This window comes from Bubalus bubalis, chromosome 8, assembly GCF_019923935.1.
Source record: "Bubalus bubalis isolate 160015118507 breed Murrah chromosome 8, NDDB_SH_1, whole genome shotgun sequence".
Taxonomy (NCBI): domain Eukaryota; kingdom Metazoa; phylum Chordata; class Mammalia; order Artiodactyla; family Bovidae; genus Bubalus; species Bubalus bubalis.
This window is the reverse complement of record NC_059164.1, coordinates 50,075,969-50,095,704: the sequence shown is the minus strand read 5'-3', so window position 1 is coordinate 50,095,704 and position 19,736 is coordinate 50,075,969. Positions and strand designations below refer to the sequence as shown.

Sequence of the window (19,736 nt, the reverse complement as noted above, 5' to 3'; positions counted from 1 at the left end):
TCATTTTCCCTCCCCACATCGGTTTCGATTGCTACCCTTTCCTGCCAATTCCTCGGATGTGAAAATCTATCACCTTATCAAGACCATATGGTGTAGGCTTTCCCAAATCTCCAGATTCCAAAAATGTGTTGAAAGCATAAAATCAAATGGAGGCATTCAAGCTACGTTTCAAAGAAGGAAAAGCAAATCTCAACCAAACCCTGGACTCGAAATTCTGGAAGATGAATATCTAGTTTGAGGGTTACAGATCAGAGTTCATTTTTTTTTAAATGGCGGCCTCCTAAATGAAAGCACTTTAATTGCTTCACTTTCCAAATTGGATCTAAATATAAGGCAAAACAGGGCAGAGAAAATCTTTTCTGCAAAGGTCCTTAAAGGGGAAAATCAATAAATTGTAAAAAAGTTCCCTTCCAGAAGAGTGCTACATCCAGAAAGAACTTTCACCTGGAATCCTGAGTTAAGCGTCACAGGTTTAGAAATCACTTCCAGCATGTCCTATAAGCAGAAGTGTTCATTTATTTTCTTTTGATTTCTCTCTGGTAGTTCCTCCCTCTCTTATCTGCATGATTTTCATCCTTATTCATTATACCACTCTCTTTTATCAAAAATTTTCTTTGAAATTGCTCAATATTAGAATAACTAGACTCCTTATTAGATAAAAGAAAAGCATTTGATGGTAAAACGTAGATGCTGAGCTGATAGTAAAAATTTTAAGCTGGAACCAAAAGCATTCCTTGTTCTTTTCAAAATGCATTTTCACACCATAAGGTAATATATTTTCTTGATACTGATACTTGATACTGAAATTGAATTACTACCCAAGAAATTAACCAACTCACTTCTGAAAAAATAAGAGTAAACTTCACTTGGGAGTTAAGAACTAGAAATATGACATGACAATATTTCTGGGAAGCAAATCTCATTTATTTTATACATGAAGCTCAACTTAAAAAAATCATTGGGAATAAATAGCTTCTATTAGTCTAAATAAAATTAAAACTATCACATCACAAAGAAATCAATCCCTGAGTGTTTTCTTTCCTCTCTCATTTTTTTTTAATGAAAAATAAACAAGTAGGAAAGGAAGAAAGAAAGAAAAAGAAGTCAGAGGGCATTTTCTAACTGCCAAAATTCAAGACCTGGGAAGAAAAACAGCATTTTTGTCTCTACCTTAAACCTGCCACTGCACACTGCTAAGGGTTGAAGGAATGTCCCAACCTAGTGCTCAGAAGTAGCACACCAGGAGTTAACCCCCTCACTAGGCACTGGGCTGGGGCTGCTTCTCCACCAGGAGGACACTTGATGGATTAGATTCTCTCCTAAATTAGCCTCTGTTGAGACTGCAAATTAACTCTTTCAGAAATACTTTCTTTGCGCAAAGACAAGCTCAATTAGAGTCAAACTAAAACAGATCTGAAAGGGTACTGACTTGATGGCTTTAGAAATTAAATCTTTTGAAGCTTCATTAAACAGCTAAAAAATGTACTGCAGAAACCAACACAACATTGCAAAACAATTTTTCCCCCAACTAAAAAAAAAAAAAAAAAAAAAAAGACATCCTAGGGTTTGAATGAACATTTCTGGAAAATGAAAAAAGAAGGGGTGAAAGTATAAGCAGGAAGAAAAGCAATGAATATACATAACAAAATGAATAATGATTTCTAATTAGTAAATTTCTTTCAGCATTAAAATGGAAGGAGAGATATTGAATATTTTACAAACAGAGAAAACTATTGGTTATATTGTCTTCTCCTTTGAGCAAAAGGGATGATCCACTGACAAATGAATTCAGAATTATTTTCTGAATTATTATTTTCTGAATCCTGGAATAAAGTTATTTGTGCTGAGCCATAGCATACTCTTCAGAATTCTCTTTTAAAACCAAGGAAATGGGTTTCTGCAGCTAGAAATGCAGACTTTGCTTGGGGAACCGAGTGGTTTTCTGATTAAACCATGGCCTTGACCTCACTGGCCACATCCTCCAACCCACTAAACCAAAACCCCAGAGTCTTACACATAATGATGCAGTGTGTGCTTCCTTCCATGTGAAAAGATGAAAGAACTTACACATGTATCAAAACTGGTTCCCTGTTAGAATAAGAAAATTCTTAATTTCAGTCAATGGCAACATTTATGCTAACTCCAAAGAGCAAACCATATGTTACCATGCCTTACTGTTGCCAAATGACAAAATTACTGAGTAGCATATCATTTCTGACTCTATCCACAGGGCTATAGTTATGAAATTTAAATATTCCAGACCATGCTTATCCCTGTCTACACCGCGGTAGCCAACCTGGGAAGCCCCAGATCTTGACATAAGAAATTCTAACAAAAGAGCACAGATGAGCTTTGATTGCCCTGTATCTATCACATGTTTTTGAAACCAAGACATTGCCAGAAATGAGTTTTCATATGACCTAACTACATTCCCTCTTAGTCAACTTGTCATTATCTGCATGTGCTCAGGCTCTTTGTGGATTTCTCAGTAAATTTAATCCTAATCTAGTTAGCCACTCTTGTCAACAACCTATGGTTTTGGAAGGCCGCCTCCACAACTGTACTTGGTGTGTGCCAAGGGAATGCAAGCTAATTTTACCTAAACTAAAAGCAAAATATAATTAGGAAATTAAACATGCCAGGTAGACGCAAGCCAAAACTAAACATAAATATATTATTATAATCACTCCCAGGCCCTTTTAACACCACCTCTAGCTGGGAACTGCATTTGGTCATTCAATGTTAAAGCAATGTCCAAATACAAGATTTTTTTGAAGAGTTAAGGTTTCAGTAAGAACATTATTCCCCAGTTTGGTCACTCTAAGAACAGAAACTCAGGCTAATATAGAATACAGTAGTGTTGCTTCACTTCTATTTGTGTGCTTAGTTGCTCAGTCGTGTCCGACTCTTTGTGACCCCAGGGGCTGTGTAGCCTGTGAGGGTCATCCATCCGTGGGGATTCTCCAGGCAAGAATACTGGAGTGGGTTCCCATTCCTTCCTCCAGGGGATCTTCCCAACACAGGGATCGAACCCAGGTCTTCTGCATTGTGGGTGGATTCTTTACTGTCTGAGCCACCAGGGAAGCACTTTCATTTAATGTTGTTAAAATCTTAAACTATTATTTGCTGGTTGGACTCTTATCTGCAGAAGTCATTTCCAAGAGTTAGTTTTAGTGCAAAACTATTATGGAAAAACAATTTTAACAAAGAAATCTAGCCCATTGCTATCCCTCATCCACCTGAATTGGAAATGAATCTGATTGTTTCCGTTTATTCAGCCTCTTTAGCAACCTCAGGAGCCTGCCTTATGTAGTTACTAGGCAACCACCAAAGCAGGGGTGTTTATACCATTAGGCATTAATTATAGACAGCTTTATTTTTCTTAGAAAGTTTAAAAACTATTTAAATAGATTATGAGATCAGACCCTTTTCTCCTCTGATGAGGAATGCAGAGCTAGCTCTAAAATAAAAACTGAGATTTTCTTTTCACTATGGGGTGTGTAGTGTTCAATTCAAAGGTAAATGTAGTACTTGAATTGATAAGGAAACTAAAGATGATGGCCTTAAATCTTGATAAATATGTATATGGAATATATGATTGACTTAGTGATGATTTACTTCTTTTTTTTTAATTTTAAAATATATATATTTTTAAATTTTATTTTATTTTTAAACTTTACAAAATTGTATTAGTTTTGCCAAATATCTAAATGAATCCACCACAGGTATACATGTGTTCCCCATCCTGAACCCTACAAGGGTCTTCTTTGGTGGTTCGGTGATTAAGACTCTGTGCTTCTCCTGCAAGGAGCACAGAGCACAGGTTCAATCCCTGGTCTAGGAAATAAGATCCCACATACTGCGCAGTCTGTGTGTGCATGGGGCGAGGGGGGGGGGGGGGCGAGGAGCTGGTTAGTGGGTGGGAAAGATGTGTAAAACAAACAAAAACATGCAAGAGAAAAGTTATAAGTATATAGCTTGCTAATGGAAACTTGTGAAATAAACAATACACCAATGTTTCCCAGACAATTGTCATCATTAGCCATATACCAAGTTAATGGAATTTGAAATATTTGGGGAATTTTTGAGACATAAATTCCACCTTATACTGCCCCAAATCTAATTTTATGACAATAGCTTTTGGTCTACATTTTTTTTAACTGATTCAAATCTGTTGGCCTTTTTTAAAAGTGCCTGAAAATATGATGTCATTATTTGAAAAGGCATACTATAAATATACGTAGCAGACATTATTCAATTAACCAAACACAAAATAAAATTTAAGTCAAAACATGAATAAAGCAATGTCATAGCTAGACTTGAAGGCTTGGTCTTATTTATGATTCAAGAATTTAAAGAAAATAACCATTGGTGTTGCTATTTTCATCCTAGGGAAAGTGAAGTCACCTGTAGAATAATCAAGAAAAATACTTCTGAAAAATCAACATTAAGGTTTAAGTAGTCTGGGATTTTACTATAACAATTAAAGACATTTAACAACTGAAGTTGTTTTGTTAGCAATAAAATTTTTTTTTTTATGGAAAACAGAAATAGCCACCTACTAGCCATTACTATCAGTCAAAATCCCTTTATTACATCACTTGATTTTCATGAGTTATTACTTTGAGCATTAACATCTTCTTTGTTAAAAATCAATTCAGTTGAGATGTATGTCTTCCCTTTAGTAGTATCTGCTAAAGCGAAAGTGAAGTTGCTCAGTTGTGTCCAACTCTTTGTGACCCCATGGACTGTAGCCTACCACACTCCTCCATCCATGGGATTTTCCAGGCAAGAGTACTGGAGTGGACTGCCATTTCCATCTCTTCCCAGCCCAGGGATCGAACCCAGGTCTTCGGCATTGTAAGCAGATGCTTTACCATCTGAGTCACCAGGGAAGTCCTACTATCTGCTAAGGACCTCACTTTGTCAGTGTTCAGCCTCCAATTCCTGATCACAGACTATCCAAAAGGCATGATGCTCTCTGGGTCACAAGACATGTTTGTTTGACATTTTCTGCTTTGATCAGCTCTCCACCCTCACCCCATGTGGCCACAGATACCCATGGGGATAGCGATGGGGAATTTAAATTTAGAATTTAAAATTTTAAATTTGAACAGAATCTGCTCAAAACCCCTGAGTGTGAGCAGTGGGTAAAGGCACTCCATTTACAAATACCACATTGTATGGTTCTATTTCCTCTACAGAATCATTTTTAGAGCCATAGAACCAAACAAAAAACGTAATCGTAGATTCAAATGGGAGAAGTAAAGCAATAAAGCTTCTGAAAGGGAAATATTTTCATGAACTTGTAAATAAAAACATAAGTCCTTACTTTTAATACAATCCAATTTACCAATTTTTTGCCTGATTAGTGTTTTGTGTCCTGTTTATTAAATCTTTGTTCAACTCCTGCCCCTTTCAGATGCTGTTTTCCGTTGCTTTTTACAAGTCTCATCATGCACATGCCCAGCTTAGAAATCAGCCTAAGGTTTAAGAGGAAATTGTATACAGAATATTTGGACTCTTTTTAAGTTTCTTATTCTCTGGGGTTTTGTTCTTCATCTCTCAGACACTGTGGTGACCCCCAAATCTTGACCTGTCTCTTTAGCCCAGTAAAACTCATCTTTATTCCCCAGCTGACCTCTATGCCATCCCCAGCACTTCACTCAAGAATCATTGTTCTGGAAATCCTGCCTGTATTCACTACACATCAATGCCTTCTAACAGTCATTTTATATATCAATATGTTGTTTCACTTGTTTAATTTTCAGTAAGAGGATTGGTCCAATATTAGGGACTCTGTCATGACTGGAACTGAAAAACACAGGTCCTTACTTTTAGAGAGTGTTTAGAATTAATGGAACTTCCTAGTGTTCCCTTTCCTAAGTGGATTGCTCCAGGACCGTATTACTTGTTTTCTCAGTCTAGAGATTGGGGTGGAGCCAGTTTAGACTCCCCAGTTGCCATTGACAAACAGAATCCAGGCACTGATCTGCTACCTCATCTACAGTCAGACATGAAAAACTGTGTTGGCAATGAAGGATGACATTGCAGAAGTAGAACTAATATGACGTACAAATTCTAATCCTAGTCTTTAAAGGGTAGCAATATTCCTCTTATTTCTAGGGAGTAGCATGCCTACATAGGTTTCAGAAAATAAGAAAAAAGTTAAAAGATTTAAAGGGAAGAGGAAGAACAGAGTGAGGGGTGGCCTTGGGTTTGCCTCAGCTAAGAGACTGATGGAAATTGAATGCCTTTCAAAGAGCAAAGGTATTTCAAATGTGAAGATTCCAATATCTTCTGGAACCTTTAGTAGATCTTTCAGACTTCAGGGTCAAAAGAAGATTGGTGGGTTTGCCAGAACATTACTCCAAACCTGCATACCTAACACAGGCTCCAACACATGATGTGCAGTCAGTCATATTTAATCAAATGAATTCAACAGAACCAATGGTGGATAGATGGAAAGATAGATGAATAAACAGATGAAATATTATTTTCTTTTTCATGTGATTGGTCCCTTTGGCACTGTAGTACTACTTACTGATTTCTTCTCAGAAAAAAAGAAAATGTAATGCATAAAACAAAATGTAGGCCAAACAACAATGAAGAAAACTAGTTATATTCAAGAATTCTGCATATACAAATTTGTAACGCAGGAACAGATGTGCTTCATTCTTTCACAGTAAATAAGAAGATGCAGTGATAGGCCCACAATTAACATAATTTTGAAGTTTCCATGAATATAAATAATACTTTGAAAGTTCTACAACAATTTTATGTATTAAGATTTTAAATAATCGATGATTTCTACTGTGACAAAGTCACAGTTACCACCAGGTGTACTGTGGTCTTTGGCTTAAATTCATAATTGAAGTAAATACTGTTGGTGATTATCTTCTTTGCAGCCAAAGATGGAGAAGCTCTATACAGTCAGCAAAAACAAGACTGGGAGCTGACTGTGGCTCAGATCATGAACTTCTTATTGCCAAATTCAGACTTGAAGAAAGTTGAGAAAACTACTAGACCATTCAGGTATGACCTAAATCAAATCCCTTATGATTATACAGTGGAAGTGAGAATAGATTTAAGGGACTAGATCTGATAGACAGAGTGCCTGATGAACTATGGACAGAGGTTCGTGACATTGTACAGGAGACAGGGATCAAGACCATCTCCAAGAAAAAGAAATGCAAAAAAGCAAAATGGCTGTCTGGGGAGGCCTTACAAATAGCTGTGAAAACAAGGGAAGCAAAAAGCAAAGGAGAAAAGAAAAGATATACCCATTTGAATGCAGAGTTCCAAAGAATAGCAAGGAGAGATAAGAAAACCTTCCTCAGCAATCAATGCAAAGAAATAGAGGAAAACACTAGAATGGGAAAGACTAGAGGTCTCTTCAAGAAAATTAGAGATACCAAGGGAACATTTCATGCAAAGATGGGCTTGATAAAGGACAGAAATGGTATGGACCTAACAGAAGCAGGAGATTAAGAAGAGGTGGCAGGAATACACAGAAGAACTGTACAAAAAGATCTGCATGACCCAGATAATCATGATGGTGTGATCACTCACCTAGAGCCAGACATCCTGGAATGTGAAGTCGAGTGGGCCTTAGGAAGCATCACTAGGAACAAAGCTAGTGGAGGTGATGGAATTCCAGTTGAGCTCTTTCAAATCCTAAAAGATGATGCTGTGAAAGTGCTGCACTCAATACGCCAGCAAATTTGGAAAACTGAACAGTGGCCACAGGATTGGAAAAGGTCAGTTTTCATTCCAATCCCAAAGAAAGGCAATGCCAAAGAATGCTTAAACTACCACACAATTGCACTTATCTCACATGCTAGGAAAGTGATGTTTAAACTTCTCCAAGCCAGGCTTTAGCAATATGTGAACTGTGAACTTCCAGATGTTTAAGCTGGATTTAGCAAAGGCGGAGGAACCAGAGATCAAATTGCCAACATCCGCTGGATCATTGAAAAAGAGAGTTCCAGAAAAACATCTATTTCTGCTTTATTGACTATGCCAAAACCTTTGACTATGTGGACCACCATAAACTGGAAAATTCTGAAAGAGATGGGAATACCAGACCACCTGACCTGCCTCTTGAGAAACCTATATGCAGGTCAGAAAGCAACAGTTAGAACTGCACATGGAACAACAGACTGGTTCCAAATAGGAAAAGGAGTACATCAAGGCTGTATATTGTCACCCTGCTTATTTAACTTCTATGCAGAGTACATCATGAGAAATGCTGGGCTGGAAGAAGCACAAGCTGGAATCAAGATTGCCAGGAGAAATACCAATAACCTCAGATATGCAGATGACACCACCCTTATGGCAGAAAGTGAAGAGGAACTCAAAAGCCTCTTGATGAAAGTGAAAGTGGAGAGTGAAAAAGCTGGCTTAAAGCTCAACATTCAGAAAACGAAGATCATGGCATCCGGTCCTGTCACTTCATGGCAAATAGATGGGGAACCAGTGGAAACAGTGTCAGAATTTATTTTTCTGAGCTCCAAAATCACTGCAGATGGTGATTGCAGCCATGAAATTAAAAGACACTTGCTCCTTGGAAGGAAAGTTATGACCAACCTAAATAGCATATTGAAAAGCAGAGACATTACTTTGTCAACAAAGGTCCATCTAGTCAAGGCTATGGTTTTTCCAGTGGTCACATATGGATGTGAGAGTTGGACCATAAAGAAAGCTGAGCACCAAAGAATTGATGCTTTTGAACTGTGGTGTTGGAGAAGACTCTTGAGAGTCCCTTGGACTGCAAGGAGATCCAACCAGTCCATCCTAAAGGAGGTCAGTCCTGGGTGTTCATTGGAAGGACGGATGTTGAAGCTGAAACTTCAATACTTTGGCCACCTGATGCGAAGAGCTGACTCATTTGAAAAAACCCTGATGCTGGGAAAGATTGAGGGCAGGAGGAGAAGGGGATCACAGGGGATGAGATGGTTGGATGGCATCACCAACTCAATGGACATGAGTTTGGGTGGACTCCGGCAGTTGGTGATAGACAGGGAGGCCTGGCGTGCTGCAGTTCATGGGGTCACAAAGAGTCAGACATGACTGACTGAATTGAACTGACTGTCAGTGAGAGCTTGGTGGATCATGAAAATACAATTTTTAAATTTTTATTTTTATCGACTTCCTATGGAATTCTATCCACAAACACAATGGTTTCAGAAGCTCACTCTACAGCTATTAGGCAGAGTTCAGATTCTTACACTGAGGTTTCTGCCCAATTTGAGACATTTAAGGAGATCTTTTATGGGGAGAGGTGGGGAAGATTGAAATTTAAGTATGATAGACTAAATAGGGAATTCTGAGGAGGAGAGAAATTTGGAGCCCCAAATGCCCCCACTCCCTGAAAACAAAACAGTAACTCAGGTCACATACCCTAGAATAGTGATGAAGTGCAAGTTTACATGATTAAGAGACTCTTGCTATGACCCTGGGCAAGTACTTCCCTCAGTTATCCATCTGTTAAGTGCAGTCATAATGGAGATCCCCTCTGCAGGGTTGCTGAAGAAGTTAAATCAATTCATTAATTTAAAGTTCTTTTAATAATGTCTGACCCCTCAGAAAACCCTTACAAAGTCATTACTATTTTCATGTTCTGCATACACCTATTACAAAATGAATAGTCACCCTAATGTGTGTGAAATTTAGGAAAGGAAGAATTTATTGAATTTAATAAAATGATTCTGTATCTATACAATAGTCCTAAGAAGGCTACTGGTATAATTTTTTTTAATTTTTAAATCAAATAGTCTAAGTTTTATATTAAAAGGTAAAAACTCTCTGTAAGTGCTTGCAAAAGTCATAATACAGAAATATGGGTGGGTCCTATAAGTCAGTTCTGGCCAAACGAATGATTGCTATATTTAAAGCATGACTCTTTTCTCCAATGAGGAAATGTTTTAATTAAATACTACATAGTAATGATTCAGAAACATCCCTAGGGCTCATGTATACCTGGGGTTGAAAACTCTGATCTAGTACAGGTCATTAGGTCCAGACCAGCCTAACCCATTCCAGTGGGTTAGATCCAGTATGCAGATGTATTCTGTTTGACTCATACAGGATTTTGGTTTTTGAAAAAGGAACGAATGGCCAACATTTAAAATTTGAGCCATTTTATATAAATATTCAGCCTTCCAACCTCTCCAATTCAGAGCATCTGAATTCACAGGGTTCACAGCAAGTCACAGTGAGCCTCAGGAGTGTGCTCACCAGTCTGTCTCTAGAATCTCCACCTACACTGTTTTATTTTCCTTTACTTCCTTTACCTGCTTGTCTTCCATAGAATTTTAACTTCATGATCCCTAAGGCAAAACATTTTCATGTGTGTGGCTCCAACAAGACTTTATGCATTTTAGTCATTTCAGTAAAAAGGTAGAGGAAACTTGGACTTAAAAACATCTGAGAGTTGGACCATAAAGAAGGCTGAGTGCTAAAGAATTGATGCTTTTGAACTGTGGTCTTGGAGAAGACTCTTGAGAGTCTCTTGGACTGCAAGGAGATTCAACCAGTCCATCCTAAAGGAAATCAGTCCTGAATATTCATCTGAAGGACTGATGCTGGAGCTGAAGCTCCAATACTTTGGCCACCTGATGCAAAGAGCTGACCCATTAGAAAAGACCCTGATGCTGGGAAAGATTGAAGTCAGGAGGAGAAGGGGACAACAGAGGGTGAGATGGTTGGATGGCATCACCAACTCGATGGACATGAATTTGAACAAGCTTCAGTAGATGGTGAAGGACAGGGAAGCCTGGCATGCTGCTGTCCATGGGGTCTCAAAGAGTTGGACACGACTGAACAACAACAGCAAAGACCTGCTGACATTGCTTGCCATCCACCATCAAAATACATGCTAACAATTCACAAACTCTCTGAGATGGGTCAATGTAAGCGTCTATTATAGGCTGAATTATGTCTTCCCCAAATTCATTGTTCAAATCCTAAACCCTTGGTTTAGGTACCCTTAGTCCCTCAGGATGGAGAAGGCAATGGCACCCCACTCCAGCACTCTTGCCTGGAAAATCCCATGGATGGAGGAGCCTGGTGGGCTGCGGTCCATGGGGTCGCAAAGAGTCAGACACGACTGAAGCGACTTAGCAGCAGCAGCACCTCAGGATATGGCTGTATTTGGAAATAGTCTTTATAGAAGTAATTAAGGTAAAATGAAGTCAAGCCAACACAACTGGTACCCTTTTAAGAAGAGATTAGGATACAGATACACACAGAGGGAAGAGGGAAGAAGAGAAGAGGCCTCTGAAGAAAACAATCTACAAACCAAAGAAAGAGCCATCTACAAACTAAGGAGAAAGGCTTCAGAAGAAACCAACCCTGCTGACACCTTGATCTTGGATTTCTAACCTCCAATATTATAAGGAAATCAATTCCTGTTTAAACCACCCAGTCTCTAATACGTTGTTATGGCAGATTAAGCAAATTAATATAGCATCTGTTCTGAATGAACTCATTCTTCCTCTTCTTTCCCACAAGTTACTTTTATATCAACCAACTCACTCATCTCTAGGGTAAGCTGACATCTCTAGGATAAGGAGGAGTTATGGATGTATTTGAGGAAGTGTAGGGAGCCTCGGTGCTTCTTGCTGCAAGTCCTGAAGTGTCTCACAAGTAACTTGTCCCTGATAATAGGCACAGTACTGAAGTTTGCTCCCCACCCCCCACCTTTTTTTTTTTCAGTACTGAAAATGAGATCAGATTCAAGGTCATTTCTATATCATTGCACTCACATGATTTTGAATACGCTCAAGTAAGTCTGTCTAGCCCAGTAGGAATTCCACAAAGCTTGTCTTATTTATGTCTGCAGGGAAACCCAGATACAAACCTTTCCCACTGATGTGCCAGGACTCAGCACTGCCCACACTACACAACTCCAGGGAACTCTATCTGATGTTCCCAGTGGCTCGGCTGGGAAAGAAGCCGATGCAGACGACTCAAGAGACACGGGTTTGATCCCTGGGCAGGAAGATCCCCAAAAGGAAATGGCAACTGGCTCCAGTATTCTTGCCTAGGAAATTCTATGGACAGAGAAGCCTGGCAGGCGACAGTCTGTGTGATCGCAAAGAGTCAGTGACTAAGCGCACGCACACACACACACACATAAATGGAAGCCCTATACTCTACAGAAGCTGTGAAGGCTGAATAAGATTTTAAAACACTGGTCGTAATTTAAAATGCAGGAGAGTTGTTATTAGAAGACGTGTTTGACCTGAAGCAAGTGATTAATCTTCAGTAAATCTCTTTTTGACACTATAAAGTGGGAATGAACATTTCAACACTTACTTCACAGAGTTGTTATGAGGATTAAATGAGATTAACATGCACAAGTGCCTCAAATACTAAAAGAGCCAGGCAATGAGTATTATGACCTTGAGTTAGCTTCCAGTCCTCGGGTTCAAGTATTCTTTCAGCTGGGCATCTGCAGCCTCACCATTAAGAAATAACACCAGCCCTTGGTTGAGTCAGATCATGGTGGAACTTCTGTGCTATGTGTACACATATTTCTGAGCTCTTATTGAGGAAATACCTGCAAGGCTAAGGCATGGAAGGAGTTTTTCTATCTCTCATTCCCACCTTTTTTTAATAAGTGAAAATTTCCCCTGTCAGAACACATCAAGATACCATGGTGACAATTGCTATAGGAATGCTAGATTTAGAAAGAAATAAGGTGATCTCAATTCTGTTGCCTGCTACCCAGGCTCAACACCCTAAGCCAAACCCATGCTGGCTAGATGCCTGAAAGTAACAACTTGCCCCAAATATCTTGACCATTCTCTGCTCTAGAACATAGAATTCCCACTTTCCAAGGTCTTTCAAGGTTTGAGCATAGAATTAGGTCACAGCCTTATCTGGGACACAGATAAATTGGGACAACATTAACAGAGCTTAAAATTTAAAAAAAACAAAAATTGAACTACTCACTTGACTCTAGATCACAGGTCATTAAATCAAATGATTACAAGGGCTAAGGGCTATGTAAGGTATCTGAATAAGGATGTCCAGGTGTGCAACCCAGTAGAGAAGGACAGGGATTTGAACGAGTCCAACTGTAACAGGGAAAAGATTCCTTGAATTGAGTCAAGAAACACAAACCTAGTGATATCAGAGCTTCTAATTTTTCAAGACAAGGAAGAAATTAAATGTTTATATGAAATTTCCCAATTTTAAAAATGTATCTGCAAGTCAGATCTAGCCATGGCTGTCAGTGTCCTGAATGATCAATGCCCTGAATCCAGGAATCATCTCCCTTTGACCTTAAAGTATGGAAAAATGGAAGCGTGCTAACAATGTGTACATCATGTGGCCTCCCCAGGTATCCTCACAGAGTAAACCTCTTATGGAGGCTAAACAGCTGTGTATTTTAATCAGCAGATCAGAAGGTGCACGTGGAGACCACTCAGGGACCACCTCTGGGGGCATACTGGTGAAGACAGGAAGCTACTCACAAGCTAACATGCATCGTTGTGTCCCCTGGGCCCAGCGCATTACCAAGGGTTGGGGGAGGGGGTGGAGTTTTAGGGCTGAATGAATTTTTCCACGTCCTAGTGCTGATTCATAACACTCATAATTTTTACTAAAGGCTCTATTAACCAATATAATCTAATGCTTTTCAAGTAGCTATCAAGGCCCCTAACACACAAGATACTAAGAAAATGCAGGAAAATAAATTTGGATTGGGGAGGAAAGAAAAGCAAGGAAAATTCTGAAACATGGAACATTTTCTGAGTTGGGCAGTGCTGGCTGAGTGGAGTGGGCCTCAATGTGAGTACCCATAGCATCTAAAAGTCTCAGAAGCGCTGAGAATATTTAAAAGCACAGAATAAACTGGGTACCATGATAGCAAAGCTTGACACAGTGGAAAATAACTAATAAATAACAAATAACTAATAAATAACAAAATCCACTGTAGTTACTATTTAGCTTCAGTTATTTTCATTTGTCAGAAGTATAGTGGTTAATAAAGTACATCTATGAATTAAGGACAGATAGCAATAAAAATGCAATAAATATTGATATTTTATTTCAAAGTCCAGATTTTCCAATATTAATATCCCTTGAAATTCATTTGTGTATTCCCCTAATTATCTTTAGAGTGAATCACAAATTTTCATTTATTAGAAGTATCCACACAGTAATATTTCCTGCTTCTCAGGAGAAGAGTGGTGAATTTTTAATCAATGTTGATTTTGGAACAACATTGTGAAGACTATTTAAAAGGCTTAGATTTTTCCAAATTAATGATTTTGAGGGCCAGCACAGTCAAAACTATAAGTATAAAAAAAGAACAACACACAGTTAACATTCAACATTTTTATACTACTTATAAGTGTCCCTGTTCATGACCTCCTTTTTTTCTCCAGAAACTAGAAACTCTTTGCTCTCTCCTCTCTGAATCCTGGGACAGAATGAATCTTCTGCAGGCTGGGCCTCATCTCAACTCCAATAGCTCTGTCCTCTGTTAGCACTTGGAATCTACCCTGTCTCACCATGTGACACTATTTGATTATTCTAATGTATGTACGAACATCACCAGTTGGTCAATACCGAAATCAGACTGATTATATTCTTTGCACCCAAAGATGGAGAAGCTCTATACAGTCAGCAAAAACAAGACCGGGAGCTGACTGTTGCTCAGATCATGAACTCATTATTGCCAAATTCAGACCTAAATTGAAGAAAGTAGGAAAACCACTAGACCATTTAGGTTTGACCTAAATCAAATCCCCTACGATTACACAATGGAAGTGACAAACAGATTCAAGGGATTAGATCTGAAAGACAAAGTGCCTGAAGAACTAAGGATGGAGGTTTGTGGTATTGTATAGGAGGCAGATCAAGACTATACTCAAGAAAAAGAAATCCAGAAAGGCAAAATGGTTGTCTGAGGAGGAAGGCCTTACAAATAGCTGAGAAAAGAAGATAAGTGAAAGGCAAAGGAGAAAAGGAAAGATATACCCATCTGAATGCAGAGTTCCAAAGAATAGCAAGGAGAGATAAGTGACCAATGTGAAGAAATAGAGGAAAACAATAGAATGGAAAAGACTAGAGATCTCTTCAAGAAAATTAAATACACCAAGGGGAAATTTCAGCAAAGATGAGCACAACAAAGGACAGAAATGGTATGGACCTAACAGAAGCAGAAGAGATTAAGAAAAGGTGGCAAGAATACAAAAAAGAACTATACAAAAAAGATCTTTATGACCGAGATAATCACGATGGTGTGATCATTCACCTAGAGCCAGAAATCCTGGAATGTGAAATCAAATGGGCCTTAGGAAGCATCACTACAAACAAATCTAGTGGAGGTGATGGAATTCCAGTTGAGCTATTTTAAATCCTAAAAGATGATGCTGTGAAAGTGCTGCAATCAACATGCAAGCAAATTTGGGAAACTGAACAGTGGCCACAGGATTGGAAAATGTCAGTTTTCATTCCAATCCCAAAGAAAGGCAATGCCAACGAATGCTCAAACTACCGCACAATTGCATTCATCTCACACGCTAGCAAAGTAATGATCAAAATTCTACAAGCAAGGCTTCAACAGTATGTGAACCATGAACTTCCAGATGTTTAAGCTGGATTTAGAAAAGGCAGAGGAAGCAGAGATCAAATTGCCAACATCTGTTGGATCATGGAAAAAGCAAGAGAGTTCCAGAAAAACATCTATTTCTGCTTTATTGACTATGCCAAATTCTTTGACTGTGTGGATCACAATAGACTGTGGAAAACTCTTAAAGAGATGGAAATACCAAACCACATTATCTGCCTTCTGAAAAATATGTATGCAGGTCAAGAAGCAACAGTTAGAACTGGACATGGATAATAGACTGGTTCCAAATCAGGAAAGGAGTACATCAAGGCTGTATATGTCACCCTGCTTATTTAACTTATACAGAGTACATCATGCGAAATGCTGGACTGGATGAAGCACATGCTGGAATCAAGATTGCTGGGAGAAATATCAATAACTTCAGATACTCAAATGACACCACCCTTATGGAAGAAAGCAAAGAAAAACTAAAGAGCCTCTTGATGAAAGTGAAAGAGGAGAGTGAAAAGTTGGCTTAAAACTCAATATTCAAAAAATGAAGATCATGGCATCTGGTCTCATCACTTTATGGCAAATAGATGGGGAAACAATGTAAACAGTGAGAGACTTTATTTTGGGGGGCTCCAAAATCACTGCAGATGATGCCTGCAGCCATTAAATAAAAAGCCGTTTGCTTCTTAGAAGAAAAGCTATGACCAACCTAGGCAGCATATTAAAAAGCAGAGATATTTGCTGACAAAGGTCCATCAAAGCCTTGGTTTTTCCAGTAGTCATGTATGGATGTGAGAGTTGGACTATAAAGAAAGCTGAGCGCTGAAGAATTGATGCTTTTGAACTGTGGTGTTGGAGAAGACTCTTGAGAGTCCCTTGGATTGCAAGGAATTCAAACCAGTCAATCCTAAAGGAAATCAGTCCTGAATATTCATTGGAAGGACTGATGCTGAAGCTGAAACTCTAGCACTTTGGGCACCTGATGCGAAGAGTTGACTCATTGAAAAAAACCATGATGCTGGGAAAGATTGAAGGCAGGAGAAGGGGATGACAGAGGATGGGATGGTTGGATGGCATCACTGATGTGATGGACATGAGTTTGAACAAGCTCTGGGAATTGGTGATGGACAGGGAAGCCTGCCATGCTGCAGTCCATGGGGTCTCAGAGAGTCAGACACGACTGAGTGACTGAACTGAACTGAACTGAATATATGTGTTGGCAAACTGTTCCTGTAAAGTGCTAGGCAGTAAACATTTTAGGCCTGTGTACCATACATTGTAACAATAACTCAACTCTCTGCTATGCAATGTGAGAACAGCTATAACTGTTGGGCCAGAGTTGTCCTGCAAGTTGTATTTCGCTTACCCCATTCTAATAGAAAATAATGTACTTTTTTGCATTATTTATATTTAAAACTTGTCTTCCCAAACAGATAAGTTCCCTATAGACAGTGCAATCTATATCCTGTTTTGCAACATCTCTAGACACTCTGGCCAACAAGGTTTGGATCTTTATATGGGCTTGATGAATGTTTGTTCCTGACTGTTGGCTAATTGTTTGATTTTGTGTGTTGGGGGTGGGTGGTATAGTCTCAGAAAATGAGAGAATCTTTTAATGGAAGAAACCTTGGCTGCCATTTACCCTCTAACTTAATAGATGAAACCAAGGCCCAGATGGACTTGTGATTTTAGCCATGCAGGGGGTTACAGGTTATGCCTCGAGCATAAATGCACTCTAGTGATCACAACTTTATCAGCCTTCTTTTAACATCCAAATGAAAAAAAGTGCGCTCTCATCCCACGCAGCTCAGGCATGCTCTGTGCCTCCACGCCTTTACATTGCTAAGAATTTCCTAGAGGTAATGTCAGTCTCCTGCTATTCTCTTACCAACTGCTCTGAATTCTTACCTTTTGACCCTCTTGCCCTCAAATCTTCTAATCATGCCAAGGTTTTCTTTTTTCCTGCACAGTGGAAAAATCTATTTTCAGTTTTCCATCATTAAAGACTTCATGTCTCAAACCTAAGATGCCTTTTAATAAATGTAAAAATCCAATTCCCTGCTGATTTGGATATACATCCTCTCAAAACATCTGGTTATTTCCAGCATCCAGGAAGATGGTTCAATTTTAGTTTGGGGATTTCAAGTCATAAAAAACAATTGCTTTTCAAAACATGAAATTGCATTGTTTTGCTAAATATGCCTTTTCTTATTACACACACTGCTCATAACTCAAGAGATTCTAATTCCCATCTCCAAACCCAGGAATCCATGCCTCCGTGGTAAGAATCACTGTGCCTAAAGGAACTGAATATAGCCCCAGCCCTAGCAGAAAATCCACAATATATTTACAGACTGAGAAGGCTCCAATTTGAGATAACAGATTATGGTCACATTTTGCTACTTTTGTAGTCACACACAAAGCAGGCAGCCAATTTTACATAGTTCATTAGAGGGAAGTAAAGCATCCTTAGCACCCCTACTGACATAGATTTGATGCTCAAAGTGATCTCAGGGTGTGTGCATAATCAAAGCCTTCAGACTCCCAGCAAATAGCAATAAGAACTCTCATCTAAAGAAACTACACCACAGTGCAGATCACTGGAAACAATAATGGGTTAATGGAACTGAGGGTCAAAACAAAAAGATGGCCTAGAACAAAGGTTATTCTCTCAACTATGCCTGGCTAATGATGGTCATGAAATCCTCAAAAGGAATGAACTGAATACAGTAGCAATACCCTTCAGATAACATTTGTGGTTGTCAAGTATCATGACATCTGAATAGAATTTCTTGTTCTGCAGTACAGGTTCCCTAATTCTCAACTAATTCTTCTGATGATTCATCAAAATATTATAATGTAGCTATCTAAGCTGGGGAATAAAACCTGGTAATAACCTTTGCCTTTTTACCTTGGGTTTTACATTACATAAGATTTACATTATGTCTCCAAGTGCTGTTATATGTTCTATTGGATATTTAGCCTACATCAATTTCAAAAGACTGTAAATTGGTTCGTATATGGCCTTTTATTGCTAATGGTAAAGAACCTACTTACCAGTGCAGGAGATGTAAGTGATGCATGTTCAATCCCAGGGTCAGAAAGATTCCCTGGAGGAGGGCATGGCAACCCACTCCAGTATTCTTGCCTGGAGAATCCCATGGACAGAGGAGTCTGGCAGGCTACTGTCCATAGGGTCCTAAAGAGTCAGACACGATTGCAGCGACTCAGCATGCATGCACACATGTATCACCTATACAACAGAATGTGGCAGAGGAAATACTATGAGTTCTCTGAGCCCCATTCAATCCCACAGGAAGATGGCATTTCTTAACCTGACAGGTAGTTCCACTGGGGTAGAGTGACTGGTTCTGGTAACTCAGCCATAAACAGAGTTGACACATATAACCTCCAAGCCAAAGTGCAGAGAACAGCTGTGATCTCTTTTCTCTTACTCAGAGATCTAGAAGTCAACAGTTCTACCTGGCATAGAGACAAGGTATGTTCTCAAGTCAGCACCTGGATGAGAGCTGCTGGGAGTAAGAAAAATGTTCATTTTATTACACCACTGAGGTATGGGCAGAAATTTATCACCACAATGTCACATAGCCTATCCTGACAAGGAAATTGGGGGGAAAAAGAGGATATTATGAATTTGATATCTACATAATTGGGAAAAACATATAAAAGTAAAATACAATTAAAGGTTTGAATTAGAAAACATTTGAAATTAAATACAATTTTGAGTCATTCTGTAATATTCAGTACCTGGGGATAATAAACTATGTTAATGAGGCTAATGACCCTCTTAGACTGCATGAAAGTCATACAATAAATTTTGAGAAGGTGAGAATAAAATTAATGGATCTTAAGATTTAGAGCCTTTTGATTTAAAAGGATAAAACTAATTTTAAGGCCTTTTGACTTAAAAAGATAGTTAATCTTATTCAGCATTAGACCCTAAAAATTACAGAAAATACATAAAACTATTTATATTGTAAACAGTTAATTTGATTTTATATACATTTATATTATATAAATTAGACTATATAGCCTCCATTCTTAATTTACTTCATGACCTTTCTCCACTTTAAAGAACATTAGTTTAGAAATACAAGGATAAACTCCAGAAGCAACAGAAACAAGATTTAGATAG

At 38.6% G+C, this 19,736-nt stretch overlaps 1 protein-coding gene and 1 long non-coding RNA gene across 3 annotated transcripts in view; both read right to left on the bottom strand.

Moving 5' to 3' along the window:
• Positions 1-19,736, bottom strand: part of CTTNBP2 (cortactin binding protein 2) — a 474,139-nt gene that overhangs the window by 171,205 nt on the left and 283,198 nt on the right. The window lies entirely within an intron of this gene.
• LOC123334706 lies at positions 927-18,685 on the bottom strand. The gene is made up of 3 exons (XR_006552754.2): positions 18,638-18,685; positions 17,489-17,542; positions 927-3,142 (listed from the first exon to the last, which is right to left on the bottom strand). It is a non-coding gene; the product is annotated as an uncharacterized LOC123334706 (long non-coding RNA).